Genomic DNA, 17,189 nt, shown 5'->3' with positions numbered 1-17,189 from the left:
AAGATCCGTACGAGGTGTCCAGTAAGGGGTTTAGAGGGACATTGAAGTCACCTCCCAACAATAGCATGCCGGACTGAAAGGCCGTAAGGAGTTGAATGGTAGTACGAAAGAATTGGACATGCTGTGTATTGGGGGCGTATATATTTGCAACAGTCACGGGTGTACCCTGTATCTTGCCCTTGAGAAACAAAAACCTCCCTTGTGGATCCCTTTGTACGTCCTCTACCTGCAACGGACAATGTCTAGAAAGCAGTATCGACACCCCTTTGGATTTCGAACTGTCGTTGGTAGCGTGAAATACCTCAGCGAAGTAACGGTTTCTCAACGTGGGTATTTTATCTGATCTAAAGTGTGTTTCCTGTAGTAGTACTACGTGTGGTTTAACTTTTTGGATAGAAGAGAGCAGTTGGGAGCGCTTTTCAGGAGCGTTGAGTCCACGCACATTCAGGGAATATAATTTAAGTCTTATGGGAGGATTTCCTTGATCAATAGACTGACGGCCATGGTCACGTCAAGTTTTAGAGACGTGTAGAGAAAGAGATAGTAGGGAGAAGAAAGGGACGGAGGGATAGAATGAGAAAAAGAAGAAAAAAAAAAAAAAAAAAAAAAATTAATAAATAAAAAAAGGGGGGGGTGGGTGGGAAAGAAGAGAAGTAAGCAAATGAGGTATAGGTACGGTACCTCAAAGGGTGGTGTGGAAACTCTTAAGCTGCAAAGCAGCCTTCAGATTTTTATTAACAGAGCCCGAACACTCAGGGAAAGAATTATTTCAATCCCCAAGTCAAAAACTTAGTATCGGGACTGGGTGTACACCGCACCCAGGACCAGCACGCCAGACAATCCGGCCCACTAGCCGCTAGGCGTCAGCGTATGGGGGTTGACCAGGACAAGTCAAGAAACTACCTGTAACAGAACAGAAACACTTACCACTAAATTGATATGTAAAACAAACAGTAGAAAGCGTGCCACCCCAGGACAACGCAGAATGACGGTTAAATAAATAACCTGTAGATTAGGGGAGAGCCCACCAATGCTATTCAGAGATGTATAAGCACCAGGGCGTGGGGAAGATCCCTCCCCCATCCTTCTAGGCGAAGCTGAATAATTTCGCCATATGCAGCGAGATCCCTGCGCCATTAATGCCCTATTTCCACCCACCCCCCTCCCAGGGGTAGGGCGATTCTCTCCCCCGTCCCCCTAAAAATAAGAGGGCTAAGGCAGGAAGTCAAACCCGTCTCATACATTCCGGATCACACAATCCCACCAGAGAGTGTCTAAGATTACCGCAACAAAACAACCCGACTGGAAGGCCGGGCCCTAAAACAAAGCCAAACAAAAAGAGAAAGGAAAAAAAAAAGCAAATTCCCCTTTCCACCCAGATCACATCTCATTAATCGGGACAATCAAAAGGGTGTTCATACTCAATTGTTAATCAAAAGGTATTTACCTTGGGCTCCCCAGGCCTATTGCCCAAATCCAAATCCCAGCTGAACTAAAAAGATCATACTAAACAATAGTACTCTGCGGTTAAAAAAGAAAAATACACAAGCTTAAAAAAAAAAAAAAAAAATTCACTATTTGGGAACCTCCCTGGGGGTGAATAGGATCAAGTCCAAAACTGCAAAGCGTCCAAGCAATCCAGAGATGGGATTTGTCCTAACGGGTTGTGCCCCGGTCCATACCATAAGTACCAATTGAGGGTATTATAGAGTGCCCAGAATCAATTCACCACCTCTGCAACAGGGCGTATCTTTGGTGAAATCAAGAGATCCGCTTAGCCAGATAATAACCAGGATCAGAGTGCTCGCACCAAAGCAAAAAGTCCTGTATCTTGTTGCAGCAGCTTTCGATCGTGACCAAGTCGTTAAACTGCAGCATGTCTGTACGGACAAAGCAAAATAGAAGCTCACTCCAATGCGCAGCGATCGTCGTCTGATGATCCTGTCTCTGATCGTAGTGCGTTGCAACGAGTTGCTCTGTAAGATCCAATTACAGGCGCTTAAACGTAGTACAAAATACAAGGGCCCTGTTCTCCGCAGTACAAAGGGGTGAAGCCCCAGCCCTTAAGATCCAGAAGGAGAGAGCGGGCGGTCAGACTGTACTATAATCCTATTCTGCCGCTAAGCATTTTGGGCACTGAAGTGCGAGTTCTTGTTCTCATCCTGTGTGTCGGACAGTCCATTCCGAGGGCGGAGCAGCCGCGCAAAGCAGTCTGGGCGCTGTAGTCTATCTAGTAACCTTTAACGCAAAACATCCTTAAGGGCAAAGCTGCAATAGAAAAAATGCCTCACTTCTGTGACAGGTCTCAAAGAGGTCTCCTCTGTTCCGTGAGACCAGTATTGTGTTGGCTGGGCATCCGATGAACGAGAACAGAACAGTGTTAAAAGAAAACATTCAAAATAAAAGTCAGTGGTTAAAGGGTCACTAAAGGAATTTTTTTTTTTTTAGCTAAATAGCTTCCTTTACCTTGCTGCAGTCCTGGTTTCATGTGCTCATTGTTCGTTTTTGCTTTCATGTTGCTGTAAATCCTCTCTGTTCTGGACACTTCCTGGTTGCCTTTTTCCTGATAACCACAGTACTGGGAGATTTCTCACGGTGGTCACTAATCAAGGAGCTGTGTGTAAAACGAAACTGGATTGGTGCTGAGGAGTTTTAGACAAAGTATCACTGCTCTCTATTGGCTGACTGCCCTCTAGTGGCTCTCTGTACATCAGAGAACCAGCAAACAACAGCAAAAACGAAACTACACTGCAGGCACATTATATGATTGTTTTTTTATCTATTTTTAATCATTTTTAAAAGGAATCAGTTAACTATTATGTCTCTATGCCCTGTAAACAGTCATTTCAGCAAAAAAATTTTTTTCCTTTAGTGACCCTTTAAATGTTCCAAACGATTTAAACTAACAGGAAGTATAAAAGAATAACCAGAAAACCGTCATCAATGCAAAAGAGATCAGGCGGTATCATATCTCCATTTATTAATCTCTTCTTGCCCTCCTGGAGGCCGGTGGCGGGGATGACGTGTGCTCAGGCCTCGGGGCTAGCGGACCCTGTTGGAGTCTAGATCCTGATGAGGAACGACGGCGACGGAATCTGGTTGCCTGCGTCTCCATCGGTTCTACTCTCGGTGCGGGCCATCGATTAACCGATTGTCGGTACGCCGCGTACCAATCTGGAACTGCAACCTGAGGGATACCCAGCGTATCACAGAAGTGAGGAAGGTCCTCCGGGACCTTCAAGAGAGCAGTACGGCCCTGATGTGAGGCGGATAGGCAAAAAGGGTACTTCCATTTATATCTAATGTCCTTAGCCCTTAGTACCTCCAACAGTGGTCTAAGATCCCAACGATGTTTTAACGTAATTCCAGACAGGTCTTGAAAGATTTGCACTGGAGCTTCTCGGTAATGTAGTTGTTTCCCTCTGGCAGCTTTCAGAATATCCTCCTTCAACCTAAAGCTTGTGAGGCAACAAACTATATCCCTCGGGGGGTCCGTCTCCTTGCCTTTAGGGCGGAGTGCTCGGTGGACTCTATCCATATCAATGGGCATTTGAGGTGGCCTGCCTAGCACCGAGTTAAACAGCTCCGTTACTGATTGCTGGACATTTTCCACTTCCACTGTTTCTGGGATGCCTCTCACCCTCAAATTTTGGCGGCGTCCCCGATTGTCCAGGTCCTCAAGGTGCCGATTCATGTCCCTTAATTGCAAAGTATGATCATCAACTTTTCGGGTCGATCGTTGGATGACGATGGTGTGATCCTCCACTACACCCTCCGTGCGGGCGACCCTGTCAGTCAGGGATCTCATCTCTAGCCGAAGCTCTGAAATGGCGGTTGTCAGGGTATCCTTTATGTCCGCCGCGACGGACCGGAGATCCGCGATAGTTAGGTATGGCTGCAATGGTTGGACGGTTGCTCCCATTCCGATCGTCTCGGAGACCGGGTCGTATGCGACCTGTGAAGGTGTCAGGACAATACCTCAGTGCTCAGTGAGGGAGGATTGCGAGAGGCCCGAGGATGAGTTCAGGCGGGAAGGCTCCATGTTTCCTCTGCGTGAGCGGGACATGTCTGAGGTAAAATTAACCGAAGTATCGGTTATTTCTCTAGGGGAACGCGACCTGGAGGCAGAGGAGGCTCTGGAAGCAGTACCCATCACTCTAGCAAGGCAAAATTCAAGCTATGCCCTCCGTTTCGGGTAGAAGTTGTCCTGAGGTGGCAGGAGCTCTGGTCTCAGGCGTCCATCTCTCGGCTCGGTCCGGCCACGCCCCAAGTGTTCTATTTTGTTGCTGTCAAACTATGGCAACCTTATAAAAGCAGTAAAACAACTAGAACAAGTATCTCAAATGTTTGAATGGTGGAAAGATGTCATTACATAGGACAAACTAAAATAGTATTGTAGCACTACCCCCGAAGGAGCCACTGGTTGTTGTTGGGATCGGCGTATTAAGTTACCTCAGTGTTGTCTAGGGGTGTATTTGATGAGTAGAGTAGAATAGAGTAGTGAGCGAATGTCCAGTCAATGAAGGAAGGTTTTCTAATGCTTTATTTTCGGCCCAACATGGCCAACATCAACATCAAATAGGGAGAAAAGGTTGATGAAGCAGGAGAGAACTTTGCAGTATCAGGCCTGGATATGAACCGAGCAATCCTGCTCTCAGTAGTATCAATCGCAGTTCGTCGCCACTCTAGCCAGAGTGGCTGAAGTGCCCCCGGACAGACTCCTGCCACGAGCCTGGCAGCCGAAGTGTCTCTAGGGCCTCTGCCACAGGCCAATTACTTGAATGAGCTAAATGGACGAATAGAGCGAATCCTCCCAGTAGATTAAACGTAGGTCACCGGATGACAGCAAAGCGTACCTGTCAGCATTCCGGTCACCAGATCCCCCGATTGGTTCGTTCAAGCCCTGTTGGACAACCTGCCTCCGGGTTCTCCTCAAGCCGACCCCCCATCGAACGGCACCCAGCCTGGGATCCTCTCAGTAAAGCGGGGGACCCAGCAAGTCACTGGGGCCCCTCTCAGCAACATGGAACTCCGCGTAGAATGTGACCCCGGCTTGGTAGGCCATATCGCCGGGGGCCGCTGGATGCGCACACCCTAGGTGGGTGCCACACCTGGAACCCGCGAAGACCCCGAAAAAATGGTGTCTGCCACAGATATACTCTTCCCCAGCATGCTCCGTGAGGGAAAACTCCTCTAATTGGCTGCTGGGGAAAAGCGGCTCTGCCAGAACCCCTCTAGCGCCACATTACGCCCAGGGGTGGAACGACACCCCTGGAGCGCAGACTGACCTACAGGACAGTTCAGGAATGACAGCAGCCCAAATTTAACAAATTGCGAATGGGAGCAAAATAACTCTCCCATTCCCCACTAACTTTATCGTAGTGCCCATACTGAAAGTAAGGGGGCACTACAGTATGATTTTTTGATTTACCATAAAATCCCTTTCTCGTTGTACATTACCAGACACAGGATAGGTATTCAGGTACATTGCGTTATGCTGCTGCCTTGAGAATATTGGACACTGGCAAAACAATACTGTAAGGACAGCCCAGTAACTCCCCTCCCAGCATGCCTTAAGAACAGAGGGGAAGGACCTGTGTCCTGGCTAACAAATTCCCCCCAAAAAATCAACAGGTTTACAGAGGTGGCTCAACAGAGCCACGATCAGCTGAGATATCGAAGTGGTAAAACTAACTTAATGTGTGAACAGAAGACCAAATGTGGGCTTTGAAAATCTTAGAAACAGATGCTTGATGCTGAAAAGTCTGTGAATTACTAACTGATCTAGTGGAGTGCACTTTGATCACAAAGGGAGGAAACTTTCCCTTGAGGTCATAAGCTTGAATAATGAGCTATTGAATCCATCTTGGGACAGTGGAACAGGAAGTTTGCTGTCCCCTACGGGGACTTTTGGGAGTTGCAAAGAGAGATGCACTGTCAAATAGGAGCTGTAGCTGAGAGATAACCATACTGAGATCCCACAGGGTCACTTGAAAATGTACAGGTGGAATAATGTGAGCAACACTCTGTACGAAGGCCTTTACTAGGGAGTGAGAGGCAAGTGGTCTCTGAAAAAGTATTGATAAGGTGCGAGATTTGATCCTTGATGGTACAGAAGGCCAAATGCTGATCTAGACCAGAATGCGACAAGAAATTGTGACCTGGCGCCCGGGCAAGCTTAAGCCTGCAGAAGGCCGCAAATCTGCTGCCTCAATTACTGGCCGGCGCGGGCCTGCCGCGATCGTGCGGCGGGGGAGGTGGGGAGCACAGAGACACAGGATCCTGTGTTTCCGTGCGCCCCCACCTCCCCCACCGCGTGATTGAGGCGGGCCCGCGCCCGCCGGTAATTGAGGCCACAGCTGTGCGGCCTTCTGCAGGCCTCAGCTTCTTTCTGTAATCTGGCGCCATCTTGTGGTGGCCGTTGGCATTACAAGTAAAACAGCAGTTCTAATGTGTTTTTCACTGTTTTCACTGCCATCTTCTTCCCTCTAATTAGAACCCCCAAACATTAGATATATTTTTTTTCTAACACCCTAGAGAATAAAATATTTTAAGCAGAATTACGTTCCAAAAATAAATATTAACAACTTTAACAATAGTAACATAAAGCATATCAGTACCCATCTGTGCAGCCTCAGTGTGCCCGTGAACGCAGCCTCAGTGTGCCCGTGAACGCATCCTTACTGTGCCCCATCAATGCAGCCTTACTGTGCCCCATCACTTGCAGCCTTACTGTGCCCCATCACTTGCAGCCTTACTGTGCCCCATTACTTGCAGCCTTACTGTGCCCCATCACTTGCAGCCTTACTGTGCCCCATCACTTGCAGCCTTACTGTTCCCCATCAATGCAGCATTACTGTGCCCCATCACTTGCAGCCTTACTGTGCCACATCACTTGCAGCCTTACTGTGCCCCATCAATGCAGCCTTACTGTGCCCCATCACTTGCAGCATTACTGTGCCCCATCAATGTAGCCTTCTGTGCCCCATCACTTGCAGCCTTACTGTGCCCCATCACTTGCAGCCTTACTGTGCCCCATCAATGCAGCCTTACAGTGCCCCATCACTTGCAGCATTACTGTTCCCTCATCACTTGCAGCATTACTGTGCCCCATCACTTGCCCATTACTGTGCCCCATCACTTTTCCCATTACTGTGCCCCATCACCACTGCTAATGTGATAGGCAGAACACTGATTCAATCGTCTATCACATTAGCCGATCTAGGGAAGCGGGACCTTATCACACTGTGGCGCCAAACACAGACCCAGCTCCATGACACACAGCGGAAGATGCACGCTGTGTGTGTGATACAAGAGGAGGAGAAGGAGAGCGCTGCAGCCTCGGTCCAGCCCCGCCGCTCTCTGTGTCCTTCGGCTGACAGTTTCCTGGCAGGAAACTGTCAGCCTGGTCCACCCCCGCTCCTCACTTGCCCTGCACTAAATTCCATTCGCAAAATGCGAGCAAGTGAGTGGAATTTTTGAGGGCTGGTGTAAAGCATCCCAACTTTGGATTTCCAAAATTCAGAGACATTCATTATTCTAAGGATTGTTATGCCCTGTACACACAATCGTTTTTTCCGTTGGAATTCCGCTCAAGCCGTCTTGCATACACACGGTCACACCAAATTTCGACCGCCAAAAACACAGTGACGTACAACACGTACAACGAGCCGAGAAAAATGAAGTTAAATGCTTCCGAGCATGTGTCGAATTGTTTCCGAGCATGCATGTTTTTTTCTCCGTCTGAATTCCAGACAGACGAATGGAATTTCTGATATAATTTTTTTCCGTCTGAAAAAAAGAGAATATGTTCTCTTTCTAAGTCCGTCGGAATTTCCGACTGAAAAAGTCAGATGGTGCACACACACGGTCGGAATATCCGATGAAAACTTTCCGTCTGACTTTTTTAATCGGAAATTCTGATTGTGTGTACGAGGCGTTAGTGACTGAAATGCTCATTCAACCAGTGACATAATACTAGGTTTACATGCATGTAGTTAAAAGTAGCTTAGACCGTACATAGTTCACAATTGAATCAATATCATTTAGATGCATCTAATGTTACAAAGCTGGCATCCCAGCAATAGAATATCAGATATCAAAGCAAAATACCCAGCATTGCTGGGTATAAGAGAGCCAATGACCCACTCTCCTCACATAGTTACATAGTAGGTGAGGTTGAAAAAAGACACAAGTTCATCAAGTCCAACCTGTGTGTGTGATTATATGTCAGTATTACATTGTATATCCCTGTATGTTGCGGTCGTTCAGGTGCTTATATAATTGTTTTTTTAAACTACCGATGCTCCCCGCTGAGACCACCGCCTGTGGAAGGGAATTCCACATCCTTGCCGCTCTTACAGTAAAGAACCCTCTACGTAGTTTAAGGTTAAACCTCTTTTCTTCTAATTTTAATTCACTTTGCAGAGATAGGGCTGCTAGGAGATATAGTTTTGGGGGCTCGCCTATGTCCATAGGAACTGGCCTCCAAGCAGCTGTCCCTGCAAGTTGTTTACAAGCCTGGTGATGTCGCAGGAAGTAATAAAAGGTAATTAAACAAAGAAAAAAATAGGTAGAGGGAGTTTAAGGAATAAACTCTGGGTCATGTCTATACCAATCCTATTAAGTGAGCTTGTTGCTTTACCTAGCATAAGCAAAGTTCAGATTCACTTTAAAGCAGAGTTCCACCCAAAAGTGTTTCCCCCCACCCCCTCTGATGCTACATTTGGGGGGGGGGGGGGATTGGATACCTTTGACAGGTATCCTGTTCCCACTTCCAGGAGATCTCACCATGGCGAATTACGCCAGCAGCTCGGCTCCCTCCTCCTTCCCCTGCCACCGGGCCAGTAGGAAAGAGGAGCGGAGTCTCGCGCATGCGCAATAGCATAGTTGCCAACATTTGAAAAAAAATTCCAAGGACACTTTGCAGCACAGCTATTAAGCTCCCAAACCAAGTCACGAACATGCCGCCGCGCTCGCGACCAATGGCTCCACATCTTAAAGGGGACATACCTGGACGCCCATGTGCGCAGCCGTGCCATTCTGTCGCCGTACATCGTCGTGCGGCGGATGGCACAGTGGCTGCGTGTAATGGGCACAGTGGCAGCGTGTGATGGGCACAGTGGCTGCATGTGATGGCACAGTGGCGACAATTGATGGCACAGTGCTGCGTGTGTTGGCACAGTGGCTGCATGTGATGGCACAGTGGCGACAATTGATGGCACAGTGTTGCGTTTGATGGGCACAGTGGCTGCATGTGATGGCACAGAGGTTGCGTGTGATGGCACAGTGACTGTGTTTGGTGGCACAGTGAGGCTGCAATTAATGGGGTTTTTTTTTTAGTCAGAGAAGGCAAGCTCAAAATAACAAACATTTTTTTAAACTGCTATTTTTTATTAAACAAATTATGGTCACCTCTTCCCCCCCCCCAACCCCTAATACAATAACTTCATTACTTTCTTACTTTTCACACAGCGAGCACACTGTCACTCTGACTTGAAGATTCAGTCGTTTTCTAGGCAGGCCAGGCGCAGAAGGCTCCTCGTGAGTCGTGACTAACTTCTGCTCTGCAATCTGCAAGCGCCGACACTCACACCCTGCGCGAGTCCTCCCTCTCTGACGTCACGCCGCGCACGCCAGTGGAATAACCAAATTTAATCCTTCATGGGGGGGGGGGGGGGCGAGGAAACGCACAGGAGGAAAGGGAGCCAGGAGCGCACTCGGCAGCCAGTGAGTCGGACTCGGCGGGCAGACAGTTTGCAAAGTGTCACTGCGCTCAGTGCGCTGTCTGACACGATGATTAAACTGGTTTAGCGGCCGCGGCTGATTGCGCCCCCCTTCTGAACAAAATGGTAGCGGCCCGCAACCCTGACCAGCCCACCGGGAGGTGTCCCGGTTCTCCCGATTGGCCAATCCGGGCCTGTGCGGCGCCCATTGTTTCGGTCTGCGTTCCCCACTAGCCGGGACGAGTCCCGGCAGGCTAAATTACTCGGGACTAGGTCCTATTTTACGGGACTGTCCCGTTAAAAACGGGACAGTTGGCAAGTATGCAATAGGGTTCCCAGCGTGAAGCCTTAAGACTACACTGCTGGGTTCCCTTACCCGCAATTGCAGTGGCAGCACCCAACAGCTGATGGAAACAGCTGCAGTGCTGACATCGCTGGACTCCAGGACAGGTAAGTGTCCTATTATTAAAAGTCAGCAGGTGCAGTATGTGTAGCTGCTGGCTTTTCATTTTTGCAGCGGTGGCCAGACCTCCGCTTTAAACTGTAAAAAATACCATTATTCTGCTAAGGACTGTGAATGAGTCCCAGTCAAAATCTATAACCTTGCTAAGGACTGTCTCTTGGACTTATTAATGACTTGCAACCTGTGTGTGATTCAGTTGCACCACAAATGGGATCTTCTCTAAACAAAGGACTGATTGTAGGCAGACATAGATGCCGTTCTTACTGTTGAAGCTTGCAGTAAATACTTGACATCAAATCCTAACGTCTGTGTTTGTGAAGGTGTCTTAACTTTCCTCCTCCACCCAGTACCCCCCATAACAAGGCCCCACCCAAAGAAAGAACATGTTTCAGTGAATAACTTCAGAGAATGCCTAGACAACATAGTAATGCCACAACATTCCATTCTCTCCTGATAATATTTCATTACACAAAAGGAAATTGTGTACGCCCGCAATTAACACCTGGGAGCAGGCAGGAGCATGTTCACACTGCAAGCTTTCAGTGCTCATTAGGCATGGCCAGATAAACACAGGGGCTTGGAAGAGTAGCGGCTCTGGGCTTTGTCAGTGCAGCGTTACAGCTTTACAGCATAGCACTTTCTGAAATATTCAGCACCAAGATCTCCACTACATGGACTAGGCATTAACCACTAGAGTACCGGGCCATCGTCAAATGACGGCTCCACGGTGACTCTGAAAATTCAACAGGACGTCAATTGACGTCCTGTATTCTTGCGGCCACTGGGGAGCGCGCGATGTCCGCCAGGCACTCGGAATCGGCGGCTACAGGGACAAGACGTGGAGCTCTGTGTGTAAACACAGAGCTCCACGTCCTGTCAGGGGAGAGAGGAGACCGATCTGTGTCCCTTGTACATAGGGACATAGACCGGTCACCTCCCCCAGTCACCCCCCTTCCCCCACAGTTAGAACACAATTTAGGTATACATATTAACCCCTCCCTCACCCCCTAGTGTTAACCCCTTGAATGCCAGTCACATTTATACAGTAATTAGTGCATATTTATCGCATTAATCGCTGTATAAATGTGAATGGCGCCAAAAACGTGTCAAAAGTGTCCGATGTGTTCGCCACAATGTCACGGTGACAGTAAAAAAATCGCAAATCGCCGCCAATACTAGTAAAAAAATTTATAAAATAAAAATGCCATAAATCTATCAGCTATTTTGTAAACGCTATAACTTTTGCGCAAACCAATCAATATATGATCATTGCCATTTTTTTTACCAAAAATATGTAGAAGAATACATATCGGCCTAAACTGAGGAAAAAAAACGTTTTTTTTTTTTATTTTTTTTTGATATTTATTAAATAAAAAAGTAAAAAATAGTGTTTTTTTTTTAAATTGTCACTCTTCTTTTGTTTATAGCGCAAAAAATAAAAACCGCAGAGGTGATCAAATAACACCAAAAGAAAGCTCTATTTGTGGGAACAAAATGATAAAAAAATTGTTTGGGTACAGTGTAGCACGACCGCGCAATTGTCATTCAAAGTGCGACAGTGCTGAAAGCTGAAAATTGGCTTGGGCAGGAAGGGGCGTAAGTGCCCGGTATGGAAGTGGTTAATAACAAATAAATCATTTAAGTTTAATCACTGTGAGATAATGGACTCAACAAATATAATTGCTATAAAAGGCATTTCATGTCATTATAATTCCCTTTTATGTCAGCCTGCAGTGAGCTAGGATTTGCTAAAACTGTCACAAAACTGAAAGTCCTCTCCTTTCCACCATGACCGGTCCTCGTCCCTTTGCTCCCCATTATTGGCTAACAGCTTTTCCCAAATGTCAGCACAGAGCCTTTTTAAATGATAGGCATTCACAGCAATACCATGCACTAGAGTTTACACTGAAACTCCAGCTAAAACCTTTTCAAAGCAGAACAGCTTTACAAAAATCCAAAAAATACACAGCCCAACATCCATAAAAAAAGCTTTTGTACTCCTCTTTAACCACTTGCCTATAGGGTACTTTTACCCCCTTCCTGCCCAGGCCAATTTTCAGCTTTCAGCGCTGTGATACCCTAAATGACAATTGCGCGGTCATGCAACGCTGTACCCAAACTTTTTATAATTTTTTCACACAAATAGAACTTTCTTTTAGTGGTATTTAAGCATCACTGTTTTTTTTTTTTTTTCTAAATAAATGTAGCACTACCCCCGAAGGAGCTGCTGGATTGTTTTGGGCGGCATGTTACCTCTATTTCTTCGCCGTCTAGGGTATCAGATGAGAGTTGATAAAAAGTTCAATGTCTACACTTTAGACTTCCTTTTCTCTGCTTTATTTACTAAATGTGGTAGAAGAATAAAAGTAGTAGTTGAAGAGGTAGAAGGGTAATAGGTTCAGGTGTACAACTTCTGTTCGGAAACACTCCTGCTTCCAGCAACGCAGCTTTCGTTGCCACTCTAGCCAGAGCGGGTATTGCTCTCCTGGAGAGGCCTCTCATTAGCCTAATAGCCAGGGTGTCACACGGAAACTTGGTAAAGTCTCTGCCACAGACCTTCCCAAAGATGGAGATGCATTCGGTCCAAAATCCTCTCAGCACAGGATTCAGCACCCGGATCTCTCCCAAAGAATTTCTGATAAAATTAGAACTGACAGGCGATCATCATTCAGCCTTCCAGTAATAATGAATCCTTCGATGAAGTTCTAGGCCTCTCCTGAGATACCAGCCTCGTGCTCGGTGCTCTCCACGATAGGTTCTCCATCGAGTGACTTCCTCCCTCCAGGACGGACAGCTCAGGACCACTCTACAAGTCTGACTTCTGAGCCTACTTAGTAGATCACAACCCCGGACCAACGTGGTCCTGGAGTCAGGAACACTTGAAAACGCACCCCTGCCCATGAGGGCCACACACGGGTGTGGTGGGACGACAGATCCAGGATCGGCGACGACCCCGGACTAGTGATTTCTGTCCCTTAAGTACTCCTCCCCAGCATGCACAGTGGGACGATCAACTCCCTCTGATTGGCTGCCGAAGGGGAACACCTAAAATACCTTGACCTGACTGCTGCCACCCTCAGCCTTGGATGATAACGACACCCCAGACAACAATAGTGGTCACTCATAGTACAGCCATGGCTGGAACAGAGGCCCAAATTTAGTGAAAAATCATACGAGTCAACTAACTCTTAGACTACCCTCTAATTTTTTTGCTAAAAAGTAGCAGGCCGCTACATAAACAAAAAAGACCAATTTTTTTTTTAGTTTGTTAAAAAAAAGTTGCAAACAGGTAATTTTTCTCCTTCGCTAATGAGCACTGATGAGACTGCACTCATAAGGCCCCTTTCACATGTGTGGACCGTATGTCCGCATTTTCATCTATCCGTTGCGGATGAAAACGGGACATACATTGGTCCCTATGTGATTGCGGGTGTCAGCGGATGACCAGCCGCTGACACCCGCAATCACCCGCCTCCGCAAAGCTCCGATTTTTCGGACGGAGGCAGATTAGATGAACACGGACATACGGTCCGTGTTCATCCGATCCCCCCATAGGGGGGTGGAGGAGTGGAGGAAAGACAGGGCGGTCCCTGCACTGTGTGCGGGGACCGCCCTGTCAGCCGATGGCTCAGCAGGGATTTTACGGAGGATCCCCGCTGAGCTGACGGACACACGGAGGCGGATCATTACTGATCTGCCCCGTGTGAAAGGGCCCTTAGACGACACTGCGATCACAGAGTGTACCACCAGGACGTCATATGACGGGCTCCCAGAACTGTCCAGCCGAGCTAGTACGGTTGGCAAGTGATTAATGCAGCGCTGGAGTTGGAGTTTGATTTACTAAAATTGGAGAATGCTAATTCTGTTGCGACTGTGCACAGAAACCAATCAGCTTCTATTTTTTTTTTTTTCAGAGCCTAATTGAACAAGCTGAAGTTATAAGCTGATTGGATGCCATTCAGAGCTGCACCAGATTTTGCACTCGCAGTTACCCAACAGTTAAACCTTTAGGCTCCTTTCACATTAGTGCGACCTGAAAGTCGCACAATTTTGCCGTGACTTTAAGCAACCTGTGTCTGTGGACCTCAAGTTGCATCAAAGTCGGACCAAAGTAGTGCAGGGACTAATTTGAAGTAACTGCGACTTGGGAGTCACACAGATATCAATGGTGCTCATTGGAAATCAAGGGTTACGACTTGTCATGTGACTTTGAAGTCCAAAGTCGCAGGACAAGTCGCACTAGTGTGAAAGGGGCTTTACACTAATAGATGTTGTCATTCTTCTTGGTCATATGACATCCATCAGCATTCAACCTGCTTCCTCTTAGCTGTCATGGCCCTGCGTCCTGGGGGAAAATATCATACCCTCCTGTCTTAAGCCATCAGATTTTCAAACGACTGTTCGTCTTTTTTTTTTGTTGCATGCTAGTCTCATGTCGAAAGTGAAGAGGTTACTCACCATATGAAAATTTTCGTACAACAGAATACAATGATTTTTTCCGTACGAAAATCGGATGTTGAGTTCATGTACAACAAAAAATGTATAGTCTGCACATCCAACTTTTGTCTAACAACAAAAAAACTGAATCGGCTGTCGAAAAGCACTGTACTAAAGTTTCAAAATTTGTCGGATCTTTTGTTGGACGAAATTTTACTTCAGATTTTTGTATCGTGTTTGTACGGCCTTTAAGCAGCCCATATATGATTTGTTTTTCTTTCCTTCCAGCATGGGTGAAAGGAAAGAAAATTGCTCAATTCCACCATCAACACTGACTGTGAATGTCTCCTGCAGTGCTATTGTGTTCTGCCGGCTGGAGGGGGCGGTTGGGGTTGGGGCGCGGAGAGCCTTACCAGCAAAAACACAATTATTACTGCTAGTGGCTATAGCCGCCAGCAGTAATCACATGTAAAAAAAATCTGACTGGCTGGTTTTACCCAAGTAGATTGATGGATCAACTTGGGTATAACCAGCCTACCCATAAATGGATCGAATCGTTGAACCGCATGAGCTACCATAGTGCATTAAGATAAAAAAAGCCTTCTGCGTGTAGCAACCTCCCCAGCACAGTCTAATATTTAACTGAGCCCCATCTCTGTCCAGCGATGTCCACGAGTCCCTCGGCCGTCCAGAACGCTCCCTACTGATTGGCGCCATTGGCTCCCACAGCTGCCAATCAAACTCAGTTAGCCAATCAGGAGAGAGAGGGGGCGAAGCCGAACAGCTCCGTGTCTGAATGAACACAGGGAGCTGCAGCTCGGCTCCGGTGCCCCCGTAGCAAGCAGCTTGCTGTGAGGGCACTCAACTAAAGGGAGAAGCCAGGAGCAGCAAAGAGGGACCAGAGAGGAGGAGGATCCAGGCTGCTCTGTGCAAAACCAACTGCACAGAGGAGGTAAGTACAACATGTTTGTTATTTTTTTTAACAAGACTTTACAATCACTGATAAAAAATTTAACTAGTTCTATAATAAAAAAATATATAATTTTATTCAACATGTCTCCCTTCTGTGACCACTATAGTCCATCATTGTAGGGTACTAAGGTGCTCACTACAGGTAATCTCCTAAGGCCCAAGGTCCAGTAAAGGAAGTGAAGGGAAATCTTTCCAATGGGACACAGACATGGAAAAAAATAAGGTTTTTAACCGTTTTCTCAATCTATCTAAAACTAAAATAGAATAAAAAAGTTTTTCTTATACATACACTTTAAAAACAAGACATCAGTGGCAGATCCTCTATTTCCATCCTCATGAGTCTCCTATAACAGAAGATCTGTGTGAACAATAATGGATAAAGCCTAAAGTTTGAGCCTAACAATATGCCTGTATTACAGGGATACAGGAATGTCTACACAGACAGGTAACATGTTGTCGTTGAAAAGGGGACAAATCAAAAGAAAAATAATGCTCATTTTACTGAGTTTTGTGATTAACTATAGACCCCAATCTTATAAACAAATGAAAAGCAGAAAATGTGATTTTTTCCTTACCTTTGCAGTTGGCTGTTGTAGTAAAGTGTGGAAGAGGCAGCAGCGTGGACGTCTCTCGTAGGATGAATACCCAGAGACAAGCCGAGTACATGCTGTTGTGATGATGAATCTCTTTGAAATATGCAGCCATTGCCCGGACTTGCTTAGTTTTCTCTGCATAAGGCCTGCAAATAGGCTGATTGCTTTGCTTTTTTTCAAAACAGGCATACCGTGCTGTGACATGCTATCAGCTCAGCCTGTGCCAAACATTCTCCTGCCGTTCCCCTTGCCAGTTTTCCTGCCCGTGCTCAGTCTACTGAAATATAATCAGAGCCATAAAATCACAAAGCTATCTTTATAGTTGCTATTTTGGACAGCACGTTTAGATCCACTTTAATAGATCAAGGACTGATTTTTTTTATTAACTTTTAAATAGCGATTGAACTGGGTGGTCTGATCGGGACTGTCTGTCAGTTTTCAGGTGGACCTGATAGGAAGCTCAGAACTACAAAACGAACATGCTCTGCCGCAAATGACCTGGAAGACTGCAAACCAGTGTTCTGGCCCAGATGCCTTTGAAATTAATAAATAGTTCTCTAATACAATAAAGCTGACTACTCAGTAACATCCATTGCAACAATTCCTTAGTGGCTTCATGGCAGAATAAAGCAGTAACACGCTAATGCATTTCAGCCAAAGCCTTATTCATAGCATGAGTACCCGATAGGAAGCTCCGGACTGTCAGGCAGATGTAAATGGACTCTGTTTTAATCTGATCACTTCCAAGCCTGTCTAGATTCAGCCATTGGGAAAAATAATGACAAAAACAGTAGTGAAAGCATGCAACTTATGCCTACAGGTGACACTTGCAGGGCTGCTGATAAGGCAGTACAGCCAACCCTCCTGTACTGGGCTTGGTGTCGTATCAATATGGGTCCCCTATCAGGTAGTGCCCGGCCTGGACTGTGCATGCACAATCGGAGATCACAATAAGACAGTACAGCTGGCCCTTCTCGTCAGCAGGTAACTCTCGAACTG

At 46.6% G+C, this 17,189-nt stretch overlaps 1 protein-coding gene across 1 annotated transcript in view; it reads right to left on the bottom strand.

The window, feature by feature from the left end:
* The window catches only part of AMOTL1 (angiomotin like 1), a 185,636-nt gene extending 169,183 nt beyond the window's left edge, over window positions 1-16,453 (bottom strand). Inside the window, 1 exon segment of the mRNA XM_040340169.1 lies at window positions 16,173-16,453. The gene's annotated coding sequence lies outside the window, so the exon portion shown is untranslated.
* Window positions 16,454-17,189: the final 736 nt, after the last annotated feature.

Source organism: Rana temporaria, chromosome 2 (assembly GCF_905171775.1).
Source record: "Rana temporaria chromosome 2, aRanTem1.1, whole genome shotgun sequence".
Lineage (NCBI taxonomy): Eukaryota > Metazoa > Chordata > Amphibia > Anura > Ranidae > Rana > Rana temporaria.
The sequence above is the reverse complement of the archived record's forward strand: the minus strand, read 5'-3'. Positions and strand labels throughout refer to the sequence as shown.